Source organism: Haliaeetus leucocephalus, unplaced genomic scaffold (genome assembly GCF_000737465.1).
Source record: "Haliaeetus leucocephalus isolate CR32 unplaced genomic scaffold, Haliaeetus_leucocephalus-4.0 Scaffold140, whole genome shotgun sequence".
NCBI classification, from domain to species: domain Eukaryota; kingdom Metazoa; phylum Chordata; class Aves; order Accipitriformes; family Accipitridae; genus Haliaeetus; species Haliaeetus leucocephalus.
Genome location: NW_010972576.1, coordinates 11,630,386 through 11,647,115, shown reverse-complemented (window position 1 = coordinate 11,647,115; position 16,730 = coordinate 11,630,386). Strand labels below are relative to the sequence as shown.

At 39.2% G+C, this 16,730-nt stretch overlaps 1 protein-coding gene across 1 annotated transcript in view; it reads right to left on the bottom strand.

The window, feature by feature from the left end:
- RAP1GDS1 (RAP1, GTP-GDP dissociation stimulator 1) overlaps window positions 1-16,730 on the bottom strand; it is a 133,969-nt gene that overhangs the window by 105,035 nt on the left and 12,204 nt on the right. The window lies entirely within an intron of this gene.

The following is a 16,730-nucleotide window of genomic DNA, read 5'->3' as shown; positions in this document are numbered from 1 at the left end:
GGGTTGGGGTTTTCCCGGGGGGCGGGCGGGGGGGGGGGGGGGGGGGGGAGTGGATTTTCCTGCCACGCTGGCCGTCCCTAAACGTTTTGTGGAAGGCAGGCCGCCTCGGCGGCGGCTTGCGGTCTGGGCTGTTGGCCGGTGAGGGGGAGCGGGGCTGGAAAGCGGGGTAGGCGGTGGGGCAGCGGGCGCCCAGAGGGCCAAGCCCGGGTCCGCGTTCGCTAGGCGGGTGGGCAGCCGCCTCTTCGAAGTTCCTGCAAAGGCCCAGGCCCCGCCGAGGCTCCTTCCCCGCAGCCCCCCGCCGCGGGGTCGGGGCGCAAGCTGGATGTAGCCGGGCGGGGGGAGAGTGCTTTAAAAATGAGGAGCGTGGCGTTTAAATTCGTACTTAAGAACGTGGACTCTAGGAGGAGGGTTTTGCAGGAAGGGGGGCATGAAGCTGGCTGGAAAACCCGGCTTTTAGGTGGGCTCTGTGAGGAAAAGAGTCGGTGGAGGAAATCGCTGGGTGAAGTCCAATTGCTGTGCGTTTTGCTGAGCCAATGTTACGAGTTTTACACCCAAAACTGAAAGGCTTCTGCACAAGGTAGTTATGCGTGGAAGGCATTTTTAACAAGAAAATGAACCTTTGTGTTCAGTGTTCCCCCTTCCTTTCTGCCCTGGGACGCTCAGCCTCTATAATGCAGGGAACAATGAGGAACTGTTTGCTCTTACAGTCCTCTCATTATAGCACTTTCACTGGGAAACATTGGGGGGGGGTGAAATTAATTGAGTAGCTCTTGTAGCATTTTCACTTTTTCCAAATCTTTCCATATTTATGCATTCACAGGGTTACCTGAATAAGTCCTAAAGTATGGTTAAATAGAGTAGGACCAAAGAGTATGATAGAAGGTCTTGCTTGCCCCACAGAAACGGGTACCCCAGGGACAATTCAGATGAGCGATGTGAAAAGAAGTTGCGGATGAGTCAGCCCCCACGGTGACTCCACAAGTGACACTAGTAGTCCCTTTGACCAGCAGTCAGCAGCTGCCAGGGGTTTCCTTTCTGGAAGAGGTGCTGGGAGCTTTCATGCCTGTAAAAGGGCAGTGTGATATGACAAGCAAAGAATAATTAATCGGTCCTTCTGCGGAGTACAGACTGAATGTGTTGGGGTTTGTCCGTTTACTTTGGTGTAGACTTATGATTCACCAATTCTTTCCTTAGGACTTCAGCAGAATTTTGCAGTTGACTTCAGCGGGGTTAACCACTGTCCCAGTATGCAGAACTTGACACTGAAGATACGTAATTTTATGATCAGCTGATACTGAAAATTAGTATGTTTTTACAATGACTAGACAACTAAAACACTTTTTACTGTTTTCTTTGTACTGCGACTGCAGAAAACTTAAACCAGAACATCTTGTTTTTTTAACTGCAGGGTTTGTCTAATTCAGTACCTAATAAAATACAGGGATTCTTAAATGAATGTAAGTGGTGAAAAGTTGTATTTTTCTGCTTTCATCTATTTTCAAATCTCGCCTGAAACTCATCTTTGTCCTGTGTTTTTGCTTCCTTATTTCTTTTGCTCAGCAGTAAATTTTGCTTTGGCTTTGTAACTGTCCCCCACATTTCCTCTACCTGTCTGGGGAGAAAAAGCAGTGAAATTCTGTTCTTACTGATCTGTCTCCAAGGGATGATGGAGGAGATATTCCACATATTAGTCCACATTATTTCCCACTTGGATACTTGGTATCAATCAGAGCAAGCTGTAAAATGTCTGGGTTTCACAAGTTTACTTGCATGTCCTGTTTGAAATGCACACATATATCTTTGCAAGACCCCGAATGGTAAGACTGTTACCTGCTCCAAGAGAGGGTTTTGAGGAGGGTGACTTCTATAGAGTTGTGCTTTCAAAAAAAAAAAAAAAATGCCAGAAAGAGGCCTGGCACTACAGAACATCTTTGATTATAATTGTTTTTGGTGAATCCAAAAGAACCGTGCAAAACTAGGGAGACTTTTTGATCTTTTGACTGAATGCTTATAAATTCTAGGAGAGAAAGAGAAAACTCCAAAGGAGCTGAGGACTTGATTTTTGTCTATCTGTCAATTAGGTAAAAGTTTACCACAGAACAAAGGGGCTGTTATAAAGAAGAAATCCAACTAAAGCCCTGCCATTCTTGCAGTTGAATGCAAGATTCTGTATGTATGGCTACTTGTGGTATAGTGCAAAAGGGAGAGGAGTCTTCACAAGAGGAATCTCCATCTCCAAGAGACTGTATGGAAGAGCTTTGGGCCGTCATGCTTTAGATACCGTATCTGTTGAAGACAATACACAACATCAGTGCACTGAGGTTTTTTTTAAAAGTGATTAGCACCTGTGAAGTGTGGTGCAGTGATGCCTGTGAGAGTATCTCATTAAAAACAATGAAATGATGATGTTTTTGATGTATTCATCATGGAAAAAAATAATTAAAAACCAAATTTTTTAGGAAAACTGGGAACTAGAAGCAAAGTATTAAGTTACCACTGAGGTTTGCAATAGACATTGGGAGGAAACCTGTACAAGCACATTCTGTGGATTTCAGGGGATGTTTAATTTCAGCAGCAGGGAAGAGCATGAAAGATTCTTTCATAAAAATATCCTTTAGAACAGCTTATGAGATCACAGTTTGTTTCTGCACTTGTAATGCAGCTGTGAAAATTGAGCTGTAGACTACAGAAATTATGAAGTTATTAACAAGTGCTGTCTCTGCACTCCCAAACACTGACTATGTCTGATGTCCTGCAAGAAAATGGAAAATTGGGTCAAAGTGACCTTCCAGTGCTTACTACTTCATGAATTTTCTTTTTCATATCTTGCATCAGTTTCAAATTCTCAGCACATCTTCTCACCCCTGACATAGCAACTCCTTGAAAATCTTGCATACATTATATCATTTAATTTAGTACAAAGATGCATGTAAGGAATGTATTTTTAATTGCCTCTGTGCTGATGTTAGAAACCTACATGAGCAACAGGAGGATGTTGGGGTGCTCGAATACATAGGGAAATGTGATATGGTACTATAAATTAGTGGAATTTGGATCATCTGATGGAAATAGGCTGTCACAACTTGTTCCATAAGTAAGGAAGGGCAAAGAAAACAGAAGTGTGAGTAGCGCTTTGCCCCTTGTTTCCTATTAGATGCACAGACAGACCTCCGAGTCCTGGCACCTTGAGAAGCTTGAGTTCTGGTAAAACTAGAGGTGGAAACGGTACAGGGCTATCTGTGAACTTGCACATGGAAAACAGGACAAGCTACTTCTTGAGATCTTCCTGTGATATGTGAATGGGAAGACAACACAGTGTGCGCAGGGAAAGAGTGTTGCCAGGGATGACTTGATGCCCTTCTCCTGAGAGTAAGCTGCCTCACATTTTCCATGGGATAAGAGCAGTTATTAATACAGAAGTGAACACCTGACCTTGTTCTATGATAACTCATTCGTGTTCCCATATCTGGTGTGTAAGTATTCATGATAAAGCCTTTCTGGTAAGTGCTGGAAGTTCAAGTTAGAAAAATCCAACCTTGACATAAGGTACAACTTTCTAGCTGTGAGTGCAATTTAAATACCAGAATGGCTGACCCGGGAAAATGAAATCTGAGAAACTCATGGGGTTTTTGTATCTCTCATTCCCAAACTTTCAAAAAGCAAAGCTTTAATCTGGCTGAAGGAAAAATCTGTGTGTGTTATGTGTAAGCATGTATGCGTTGCATGTCATCCTACGAGACTGCAGTAACCCTTTCTGGCCTGAAAATTTGGGACTTTTTGAATGACCAGTATCTCCCACTTTCTTCCTGGGTATTGAGGAGAGTGAAAATGGCATATGATGATGCTTGGTACGTTCATAACACATAAAGACAGTAGCTATAGGCTAGTCTTACACTTTAGAGCTGAAGGAGGTTTCCTGCATAGTCAGGAAGGAATTTCTTCCTTCTTCCCCTAAAATGTTACTGGGCAGTTGTATTATTTTTTGTTTGCTTTCTAGGTTTTTGTATTTATTATGGCTTTCCTACAGCCCTCAAGAAGAGATAGAGCAACTGGAGGGGAAAATTGCTCCAAGACTATTTTGTGTGTATAAAATCTACTTGAAAGACCCAGTCACAAGATCTAGGCTTCAGAAAGACTTTGCTTCCAGGTGAGATGGGTAGGGGCCTTACCTATATTTACCTTTCCCTTCACTGTGGGATATGGTTTGCCAGCTGGACTCTCTCTCTAAATCTCACCTAACCAGCATCTAGTCATACAGCCGTCTTGGGTATAAGAACTTAGTGGTTCCCGTTCCTCAGTGGTGATATACATGTCTAATTTGACTAAATCCCATTAGGGTTCAGGTGAGTAAAGTCAGGCTAATCTATGGAACATTTAGGTTCAATTTATTGGCCTGTGATACACAGGTGACCTAATGGCCCCTGCTGGCATTATGCTTAAGGAAGTGATTCAAGACAGCTGAGGGGGCTGGGAGAAAAAAGTAGAAAAGGATGAACTAGCTGTCTGGTTTGTAGCCCTTAAGGGCAAGTGAGAACTCAACTTTTCTCAGGTAATTTAAATATCATAAAATTAAAGAGGCTAAAGTGTTCACCAAAAAGGGGTTTTGTCTGCAGACATCTCCAGCTGTTCTGTAAGTATTTTCTTCCTGATATTGACTGGCTATCATCACCTAATTTGTCATTTTCCTGCTTAAGTTAGAGGAATGTGAAATAAATTGGAAAAAAACCTTTTTGTAGATTCATGCCATTATTTCTGAGTTAAGTGCTAATACACATTCATGTTCTTAGGTAAAGGCTTATTTTGGAGTTGTTAGATGTACCAAGCAATTACACAGTGCTCTTTATTTTCACTTGTATACTTTTAGTATATCTTGATTTGTGTGAATCACATGTTTTGGGACTTAACCCAGTGAAGTGCATGCATCTGTGGCAGATTTTGCTACAGTGTGTTTTATTGAAGTGTTATGAAGCATTTTATATTTAAATGTTATAATTTATTATTAAATAAATAATGCTACTTCTCTAGTGGGACAATTATATCCTATTTATTTCTCTGTTTCCATCACTTTCTCTACTTTGGTGCGAATAAAACTAAGCCCTGTAAGTAACTTCTAATTTGTAAAAAGAGCTTCTGACTTGATAATACTAATGGAGATAATTTGAATTCTACCTAAACAATAATAATTGCAAGAACAAAGCTGTAGCTAAGTAAGGCCACTGTGTTCAACTGTTAGTGATGCATAAACCAAAAGATTATAATACAAAGAAAAGAACATTTTAGGGTAGAGTTACAAAAAAGACCTGGTTTGAAATATCACCTTTTATACTTTCTAGGCAGTATAGGCAAGTTACTTTGGTCTGTGATTGTATGTCCATGAGGATAGCCTTTCAACAACTGATGGATAAGAATCAATCTATTGTTCATGGTATGTATTCTGGCAGAATCAAACAGGAAAAAAAAAGTCCCAAGAAAAACCCCACTATGCTTTAGCATGTGGTATATCCCTCAATGCTAGGTTCAATACTGCAGTGTTTTAATAACATCAGTAAGCTCTCAGAATTTAAATAGGACTTTTGGGGGGTGTGTACACCAGCCTTTCTTATTTAAATCTTTCCGCCCTTTTTCAACCTTGCAATCCAGTGAGTTTGGGCTTCCCCAGTAATCTTTAACTCTTTTTTTTATTTCGACTCCATTTGCTTCATCCCTGCCAGGAAATAATTTTGCCACACTTGACAACTGAACTAATGCTGAGTGAAGTTAACAAATGAATAATGTATTAGCCAGATGACTGTCTTCAGATAAATTTGCAACTCTAAGGCACTGTCTTGCCTCACTATTGCCCACAACATGCTAGTGTTACATTAATCCGGAGAAGGGAATATCCATTTGCCTGGATTGTGTCATTTTAAAGCCTGTCTTTAGTTCAAGCAGATGAAATATGAACTCTGTGGTTTAATTACTTTTTGGTTCTTTAGTACAGGAATTCAGGCTATATCTTAAGGTAGCAAAAATTCTTTAGTGTGTATATATGCAGGACCCTGTATGTTTTGCAGTTCCTTAACTGTAAAACTGGCTTTAGGTTTCATTGAATTTAAGAAATGGAACTTTCACTAAATATATACATATCTATATCTTCACATATATTTAATAAGTATATGTCTATATGCACACAAATATGTATACATGTATAGATATTTCTGGGATTTTTAAAAAATATAAATAGGGTATGAACCGAAAAAAAAGTCTTTTTGCATTTGTGGAAGTCTGAAATAATAACTCTGAATATGACAGACAAAATCCTTAGGCTTTAATTTTTCAATATTATAGAATTTGGCATTTTCCCAAATATGTTGCAGCCTTCACCTTCCTGTTGAAGGCACCATTTTGCTGCAGCTGCATGCCCCCCCCGTTTTTTTTTCTTTTTTTCTAACCCTTGAGCTACTGCAACCCATACTTCTCTGACTGCGTTCCACAACATAAATAATTAGTTGCACCCAGTTGTCCTGTGTCTTAGAGGTAAAGCCCGCTTTGCAACCAGGTAGCTCCAGGTATAACCTGGTGATTTGAAGTATTTTTTTGAGTTGCTGTTTTTCCTAGGCAAGCTCTCAAAACTCGTACTGTATTTGAGATATTGCAAGAAACTTAGCCTGTAATAACATCTGTGATTTCTATAGCTGAAAGCATGCAGTTGGGCAAATCTGAGTAGAAAACTGAATTTTCAGATAGATGTTGAGCTCTGGTCTGATCTGCTCCCTCTCAAGCTCCTTTTTCTTGTATTTCCTTCTATCATGCAGCTCAGGAGGTTGCGGTGCAATAGCAACTTATGCTGTGAAAGTGATTAATGTGTAACACCAAAGGCAAGGCACGTGCCTGTGTGTGTAAAGGGTGCATGAAGGAGCAATCAACTGTAAGTGCTGTTTCAGGCAATGAAGGTGCTGGTGTTGATGAAGGAATCGGCAAGTGTCTCTTTCAGTTTTGTTAGTTGTGAATTTCATATTCTTTTAATCTCTTTTTTTTTATGTTGAGATCTAGGTACCTGTGCTGGTTTGGGCTGGGATAGAGTTAATTTTCTTCATCATAGCTAGTGTGGGGTTATGTTTTGGATTTGTGCTGGAAACAGTGTTGTTAATAAGGAAAATATCCTTGTATTGCTGAGCAGTCCCTACACAGAGCCAAGGCCTTTTCTGCTTTTCACCCCACCCCACCAGGGAGGAGGCTGGGGGAGCACAAGAAGTTGGGAGGGGACACAGCTGGGACCCACCTGACCCCAACTGACCACAGGGATATCCCAGACCATATGACATTGTGCTCAGTAGATAAAGCTGGGGGAAGAAGGAGGAAGGGGGGGACGTTCGGAGTGATGGCGTTTGTCTTCCCAAGTAACCGTTCCGCGTGATGGAGCCCTGCTTTCCTGGAGATGGCTGAACACCTGCCTGCCGATGGGAAGACGTGAATGAATTCCTTGTTTTGCCTTGCTTGTATGCGCGGCTTTTGCTTTACCTATTAAACTGCCTTTATCTCCGCCTATGAGTTTTCTCACTTCTACACTTCTGATTCTCTCCCCCGTCCCACCTGGCAGGGAGCGAGTGAGTGGCTCTGTGGTGCTTAGTTGCCAGCTGGGGTTAAACTGTGACAGTGCCAACAATGATATTTAGAGTAAAAACCACATCCATTGTAGCATCAAGAATAAATTGTAGCAATTCTAGAGAAAGTGTCTTCCAAAACTAGAATTAGGGAAAACCTGCACCTAGGCACCAGCAGGGAGACTGTTACCTTCTCCAAATATTGTAGTGAGCTCTTGGCAAGCTTGTCTGCTCACTGAGGCTGAGAATTTCAGAAAGGCAGTTCTGAGGTGTTCAAATACCCACAAGAGCTACTCTCAGGGTGTCAAAGCATTTCACTTTGTCTGTAACTACTTGATAAGTTAAATCTAGATGTTTGATTCTTCAGATTTCTTGGGATTTGCATCCACAGGCGGCTTGATAATCTCAAAATGTTTTTGTCAGTTTGTCCTTCCTTAGTGTCCTTTACTTTTCCCCAAAAAGGGCGTTAATCTACATACAGTAGTAGGATTGCTCAGAAGTTGTGAAATGTGCTAATTTTAACTGTCTCCCACAAAATATCACTAAAGCAACTTCTCTCAGCCAGGTTCCCCGCTTCTTATTCTTTACCTTTGTAAGGTCTGGTCCATGTAAAAAACCAAACATAATGATATTCCAGGCCCAAACTAATTCATTTACTATAGTATTGTTTAAAACAAACAAACTTGTCTTTGGGGACCGCTTCAGTTGCCTGTAAGGTCCTTGGGTCATGCACAAGACTTGTGTCTTCCTTGAGAAAGATTGAGATTTCGATACAATAGGCAGACAAATAATACAGGACACCAGGACTGTTGATGAATGTGAAAGAGAAGAGGTGTTGCTTAGTCTAGAATCTTTAAGATGATACTTGAAAGGGCTGTGAGGGTGGTTGGACTTGATAGATGAAGATTCCAGGTATATGACAGCAGCTTGATAGCAGATGCAGCAGTCAGACCAGGAAGGGACTAAGGAGTAAGACGATAGGACTGTGAAAAGTTTACACTTGTATTGTGAAATTACACTTGTGATAAAGAAACGAGATTATTATCTATTATACTCCAAGCAGTGAGGGGAAGCTGACCTCATGCATCAGGCAAAAAGGCAGCAATAGAGAGATTAAAAAAGTCTGATGTTTGTATTGCATGATGGAAAAGATTTGTGGTCAGCAGCAGTGTTCTGACATGTAGGGAAAGCTGCCAAGCTAGAAGATGTCCAGGCTATAGCAGCAACAAGAGAGGATCAGATCATAGACAGAATTGAATGCCAATGCAGTTAGAAATGCAGAGATCCTTTAGTATTTCCATGTTTTCAGTATCTACTGAACAAGCTACCAAGAGAAAATAAAGTGTAAATTAAAAAGAAATCAAATCCAGACTACTGAATCATTTAAGGATTATTTCTGTCAGCACTTTGGGCTGAAGTCTGGGTTATTCCTCATTTTTTGGAAGCCTCAAAATTGGTATAACACAAGAAGGTGCAAGAATGGAAAGTTTCACTGTTCTTTCCTTACCGAGAAGAATATTGTGGGACAGACCTGAGTCTGTGACAGGCTCATATTATATGTCCATGTGATGAAACTCGGACCTCATTTTCCAGCAGCTGTACAGGTGTGCTCCCAGTGTTTGGGACCGTTCCTGAACATGCTGAGCATGACCATTTACCAGGTAGGTGTAGCCTATATATTGTGCAAGTAGTGCATACGCTTGTGTTCACAGTCAGAGCTCTATTTCTAAAAACCACTAGATCCGCACTTTTTCCTAATAATGGGTATTAATATACTGGTTTCACTCATCAGGCTTTCTAATTTTGAAGCTTAGAGCTGATTTGAAGTTGCCCTATTTTAGTGCTGCGTATGCATGTCAGCATATTTTTCCCACCACTGCTGTTAATTTAGCCTGTCAGGCATTGTGACAAACTGCGAGACCTTGCAGGTACTTGTCGTGTCTGAAAACTTTATCCGTAGCAGTGCAAGTGGGGGTGGAAATCGCAACGAAGGTAATTACCACCTATCTTGATCCTCAGGTAATGGAGGTTGCTCTTAGGAATGATTTCCCTTGGGGGAGAATGGGGAAGGCAGGAGTCAGAGCCTGCAGTGCTGACTTGGTGCACTCTGAACGGTTTTGGCACAGTAAGGAGGGCTGCAGCAGCAGCGTAATAAGACGAAATACAGCCCCTCAGCAATGTATGGGGCACAAACTGAAGCTGGGGGAGAGGTGATGGGAGGGAGAACATATAAAGAAGGAGGTTTTAGAATGGAAGTTTTGTAAGAGGTGTGTTATGTTTTAGCCCTATAAAGACATTTCTGATTTAAATGGTGGTTTTACAGTACTCTCTGCTATTGTCTTTCCTCACTCTATCTTATGGCCCTGACCTGCCCATCACCCCAAATGATAATGTGGTTTGCTTGTTGATGGTTTCTGTGTTTTAAAAAAAAAAAAAAAAAAGTCTCTCACTTGATGTTAGTCTGCATTCCAGGACACCCATATATGTACCCATATCTCAGTATTTTTAGTTATAAGGACCTCTGGAATTGAAACCAAAACACTGTTGCCAACAATGAAGTGAGAAGCCTTTGAAAAATTAGCTTTGAAGTCTTAAACTTCTTGCTGCAGGGCTGACCACAGCTGCACTTCTTGTACTTCCTGATGGCAAGGACTGCAGGGATGTTTAAGAAGAGGTTTCAAGTAATCTCATTGCTTCTTTGTATTGTTGAATTTTTATTTTTTGATATTGCATTTGAGTTTAGGTCCTTTTTCTTTGTGTATGAAACTGGTAACTACCCAAGCTTTAAATTTATAAACATTTTAAATCGGTTAAAGATATCTGGTATTCTCAACTAACAGTCCCCAAAACTGTTTTATCTTCACAAACCTAATTAATAAACAATTAACAGGAAAAAATTAAAAAATAATAAAAAGTCATGAACTAGTGTAATTAAAATGGCTGTTTGCTTCCCTGTTTGCTTTGATGTGTTTGTCCTGCATGAATCTTCACTGACTGATTTATTATAGAAAGTTTTCTAAGCTCCTGTGAATGTTACCCTAAATGGAGGCCCCAGTGAGAATGCTGCTTAGTGAAAGCATATTTCGCTCCTTTCTTGGGTTTGCATTAGTGATGATGAGTTTCTTGCGGAGCTTTCAGAGCTCTTGCCAGAAAGATAAGGCTATCATTTCTTTGCTCTTGCCATTCATTATAGTTGCTGCTGCTTGGTGATGTGCCAAGAATAGTTCAGGGATTAGCTGGAGCTGGGCCTATGGGTACACCTGTGTATTCATGCTAATTTTCTGGAAATAGCGGGCTTGGAAGTGTAATTCATATGTACGATGAAGTATGTGCAAATCTGTATGCTTTGTACCTGCAAATTACACAGAAATGTAGGTCTGAAAAATCTGGAAACTTCTCTGATGCAAACCGCTCCCTTAAAATTGTTCAATTAGAGAGCTATGCCTACTTTGCCTACCTTGCTGTGTAGAGATACAACTTCATTTTTATTTTCTCCCCCCTCCGCCTTGTACTGTCCCCTATATATTGTGTTTTTCCTACTTCACCTTCTCCAGAGAGATTCTGTAGGGCCCTGTATTTTGTAGGGAAGCCTCTTTGGAAGCCTCCTTTTCTCCTTGCACTTGCCTAACTCCAGGCAACCTCTGCCTCTCCCCTTGGACTAACAATGAGACCCGTGGCTTAATCGAAGCGGCTGTGCATTCTGACAACATCAATGCACACCAAACTCTAAGTTGAGCCTCCTAGATCCCATATGGGCATACACGCAGATGCCTGTGGGATCCAATGCTATCAAAGTTCAGCATTACAAATGGCTTATCTACATAAAATATCTGGAAGGGAGAGCAAACAATAACTAGTGAATGGCATAGTGATAGCATATTACCCTGATAAATTGGAAGTCCATGGGTAATTTTACAGGAGGGAACAAACATAAATAACTGGAGCCTTCAACAACTGTAATTTCTGCCTCAGAGTTTCACTGCAATATTTGATCCACTTTCCCCTGATACCTTGCTCTACTAAATTAGAAGCATTATTAAGATGGATGATACCTACTTGTTGGAGAGAGAGCCTAAAATAGGTGGATACTGCACTATGGTTCCTTGTAAGCTTTTGGACCCAGGTCTTTATTCTCAGACTGAAAAATTCTACTGCTCCTTAGGCTTCTTGTTTTAATGGAAATTGTGTGTTGTGCAGGGCAGGTAGGATATAATAACTGCAAAATGAACAAAACCATTTCAGATACAATATTTAGCAGAAATTAAACATTTCCAAAGCTTTGAACTTTGTGGAGCGGGGACTACCTCTCCAACTGCAGCAATATCTTCCTAAGGGTCAGGCTTCCGTTATTGAAGATGAGTCAAACCCTGCTAACTGGCTTTATAGAACTCTGAGCTCTAGGAATTCTGCTGTTGTGGACATTTTTGCAGAGCTTTTTATTTTCCAGGCAAAACCTGATTTGCATTGTGGTATTGTTATATATTTTCCTTTGATCTCCTACTTTGGATTTCTAAGACTGACTGCTATTTTTTTTTTCTTGCAAATTTGCATTGCCCCAGGATATGAGAGGTTTGTTTGAACTCATTTAATTTGCCAGTGATGTGAAAAAATGATCATTTTCTATATTAGAAATGAGCTCAAGTAACCCCTTCACAGAGTCATTATAACCTACTGTAACTTTCCATGCATTTCTACTGACTCGGGATTATCTTGCCTGGAAGGAGAATGAACACTTCTACTCTTTTCCAGGTTTGCAGACATTGATTTTGGGTTTATAAGACATCACCATAAAAATACAGAAAATGAAAAGATAATTAGCCATGATCTTCAGTGTTCTTATTTCAGTGAAAATGATAAAATTCCAATTAAATCAAAGGAGATAATTGTAATAGATATGATGTGCTTAAGAATAAAATTGAGCTTGCTTTTTTACATTTGCTTTCATGCTGGTTTATATTATAAACTTGGTGAGGTTACCTTTTATTTACACAGAGGCTATATTTTATGGGGTGTTTTTGGACAAGAAGAAAATAATTTTTTTTTCTTATCCTTTGAAAAGCCTGGATGCAAGAATCTAACCTGAAGTGTATAAAAACTGTGTGACTGATCTTCAAAAATAATATCCTCTTTTAGAATATTTTTATTAGCATTTATGACATGTTACAATTGCTTGTTGATTTTTAGAATCTTAGAGGAGGAAACTAAAACTGTATACATTAAATTTGGCATTTTATACTGAAATTATAAAGACATTTAACTATAAACTGTTTCTCTTATCAACCTTATTAACACTCCTATGTTTCCAGCCATCTCTTTTGTCCTGCCCCACTGTAGAGTCCTCCCCTGTAATATTTTACTTGCAGTTGCCAAGCCCTGCAACCAGAGGTTGCGCATCTCCTTTTAGTCCTATTTGAAAGGAATTTGTCTGTACTGTGAAGGTGGGGAGTGTTATCTTGAGATTACCAGGAAAAGGTGGTAATTTACTTAGTTTCCATGCTGTTCAGAGTCATCAGCTCCTGCTTTGCTCCCCCCCCCCCCCCTTTCCTCAGCTCCTGATTTAAACCATGTAAAATAAATAAGTTTACTTTTGTTTTTAAAATAAAATAAAAAAATCTTCTGGTACATCTGGTCTATATTATCCTAAGTGGTTTAACCAATGTGCTCAGGGAGGAGTGGACACATAGATTTGCTGTTGGATCTCATGTAGCAGTGCTTTAAATTCATCACTGAAGACTGAAACTTGTAATTGCTAAGTGACAGGGCCCTTATAATGGTGTATTGGGGTACATGCATTATGGTACAATTTCTGTCTTGTTATTTGTGATTACTATGCCTTTGAACTTGTAAGTTTTTTATTGAAAAATCATAATTAATCTTACTTCCTATTCTTCAGTGCAGATGTTGAATTATGGTAGTTTCATCTGTATAAACTGTTTAGTAAGAAACGTGACCATTTTTCATCATGGAGTTTTAAATTTCTGTAAGGCATGTTAGCTACCAGAAAAAATGTAATGAACAAAACAGTGATGAACAAGCCTGAGGAAAAGAAATGATTCTTAACCCCTGAAAAGTGTAGGGAACTTGTGCTATTTTACTACATAGTGTAGAGCTAAAGTATTAAGATGACAGGAATGGCCAGAGTTTATCATTCTAAATTTTACCTTCTATAACTCATCAAAGTAATATCTATTTTATATATGTAGTCAGTTCTAGTGCTCTTGATGGTCTCAAACATAATAACCTTGCAAGGGGTGGCTACTGCCTGGCTACTGCTAAGGAACACATCAAAGATGTTATTTTTGAGCGGTTAGCATAGTTCTGCAAACTGTTCAGCAGACGTTCTGTATAATAGAATTAACTTGACATGCTTGGGCTTTCCAAAGTGAAATTCCAGATTGAAACTGAGACTGTCATTTGCATCACATCACAGTGCAAGAAAATAATCACAAAGAAAAAAGAACAGACAGACTGCGTTCCAGGCATTTTATGCTGTCTGCTTCTATTTTAGAGTGAACGTGCACCATAGGTAGAAGTATCCAGACTGGAAGGGATGTACACAATACACTATTTCCATTTAATTCTCTTTGGAGAAGAAAAATCCAGACCTATAGGTTCAGGTTATCAAATTATTATCTTTCATGTTCCATTTCTTCATTTAACGAGTAAGAAATATTCCAGGAAACAAACACAAGACTTTTCTTCTGCAAATTATGTATTTTTGAAACTATCTAAAGTAAACGGTTGTAGATGTATAGGAGGCTAGTCTGCAAGCTGTCTCAAGGATGACCTCCTTTCAAGTATTCACAGCTTGTGAGCACTCCTACGTAGTCATCAAACTTTTTGTATGTAAACCTTAGTAAAACTTCCCAATCTTTGATTTCAACAACTGATTTACCTATTTATGTACTTCTGCAAGCTTCTTTTTAAGTTAATACCACAGGTAATATGTGTTTGCAATTAAATGTGTCTGTGTTCTCACTTCTATTAGTGTTCTAAATCTATTGAGTCTTTTTATTAACTGGAACATATAATTTTGTCTTTGCTTTTTATATAAGTTCAATTTTCTTTCCCAATGTACCACATAAAGTATCTTATTAAAATTGAGAGTTGAATATAAACGAGACATGAAATATGACTACAAGTTCACAAAAAACAGCAAAATACCACTTGTTTTCATATTTGTCCTTGGCTAAAGGGGAAATAGCATAAAACAGCTACCACAGGATACCAGTTCAATGCAAACTCCTGGTGTGGACAGGTTACATTCACACCCTTGCGTGTTCCAGAATAGCTTCCCTCTGTAGACGAGCCCTCAGATGAGTTGACAGGAATAATGTTTCATCAATGTATGTATGCATATCTTAATTAAGGGTACACATTGTTGGAGCTGACAGGAATGTCAGGCTCTTTAGGTTCCCAGAAATACTCTAAGCCTGACAGATATGAAGCTGGTATTGGCTGAGTGCATTCAGATAATTTTTCACAAAAGACGAGTCATTCCTCTTCCTATACAAATTAGTACCATTCCCATAATCAGCATCTAAATTTCCCTTCCTCTGAGATTTTTCTGTAATGCTTTACAATTCAGAGACAGAACTGTATATATTATACTCCCTAATAAACTCTTAAATGCAAGAGTATGCCATGCTTTTCAGACATAGCCAGAATTTTATCTCATTTATGAAAATTCAGTAGAGGCTTAAGTATTATCAAGGACATATATTGAGATGCAAATGTATCTCTTAGAAGAAATTTTGTTATTTTTCTGGGCAGAGACACAGTAACTATCAAAGCATGATTAAATCTTGGAAAATATAAAGTGTTCTGTAGCTGAGGGAAAGGGGGTTTGTCCTGGTCCTTCTAGGTGCTTCATTTAAATTATATCTTACCCAAACGTTTAAAGAGCAGATCTTAACATTGTGTGGTGCTATGAGTAGTTACTCTGGTCTAGTAAATAAAGATATTATTTTGTTGGTGTTTTTTTTTTTTTTTTTAAATATAAAAATGGTATACTGATAAAATCCCTAGCATGGAAGAAATTTTATGGGGAAGATATGCTTTAAACATGTATAGCTATAAGTAGAAATCGCCTTCATGCAGACATGAGTGTGTTGGTAAAATTAGTATTGTTTAACTATATCAACTGCATCTTAGTATGTAAACCCACTTTTCTTTCTGGAATTTGGTCCAAGTAGTCATTTAGGTCAGATCTGCACTACAAAATTTTGCTGGCATAGTTGTTGCTACTTTTATTTAATAGTCGATAGCCACTGATCTGCTTTAATCTTTTATTCATAATAATCCTTTTCTTTGTATACAGTTGCCAATAAAATAGTCTTTCAAGTAAAAGACCCTGGAAGTCTGAGATCTACCTGCTGGAGCAGGAATAGATACTAATGAGCTCAGTGAGGGAAATAGACTTAAGCCTCATGGGAGATTGTCAGAGAAATTAAATGGACTGGGCATGAGGTTTTAGGCACAGGCAGGGTGTAATTGCAGCCCTCAGACAGCACTGAGGAAATGCTTTGAATACTACAGCTAGGACTGAGAAGGAAAATGATCTAAAAGATACCAAGCACTCTGGTACTAGTGATAACGAAGGTAATTTTCAGAATACTTGGAAGGTAATTGCTGAGACTGAGTATTTGTCTTGGTATGAACAATGGTTGCAAGTTAAAGAATTGTGTAACAGTTCAGTTGTCAGTACTAAGTACAGTTTATTATTTACTAGTTCAGTGTAAGTTTTCTGCCAATATTAATTTTGATTAAGGGCATTAGAACTGGATGTTGCCCTGGCATAAGTACAAAACTACATACACAGGAGGATTCTATCTCTTTAGCTGCAGTTGGTCCTTACTTAAAGCAGCACAAAATCTGTGTGGGTGAGCCAGAAATGAAAACCAAGTGTAAATAAACATCACACAAAAAAAAAAAGGGGGAAAAAATTATTTCAAAATGCAGCATGAAATTCTTCCTGAGCCTACTTGCATTAACCTGATCCATTAGCAACAAAGGGCTAAATGAATAGAAAGCGGCAAGAACAACTACTTTAGTCTTTTCAGTATTGCTGTTTTAGTGAAACAAGGGAATAAATATGGGCTTGGTTTTGCACTTCTTTCAATCTAGCCTGTAATCAAAGATCTGCTT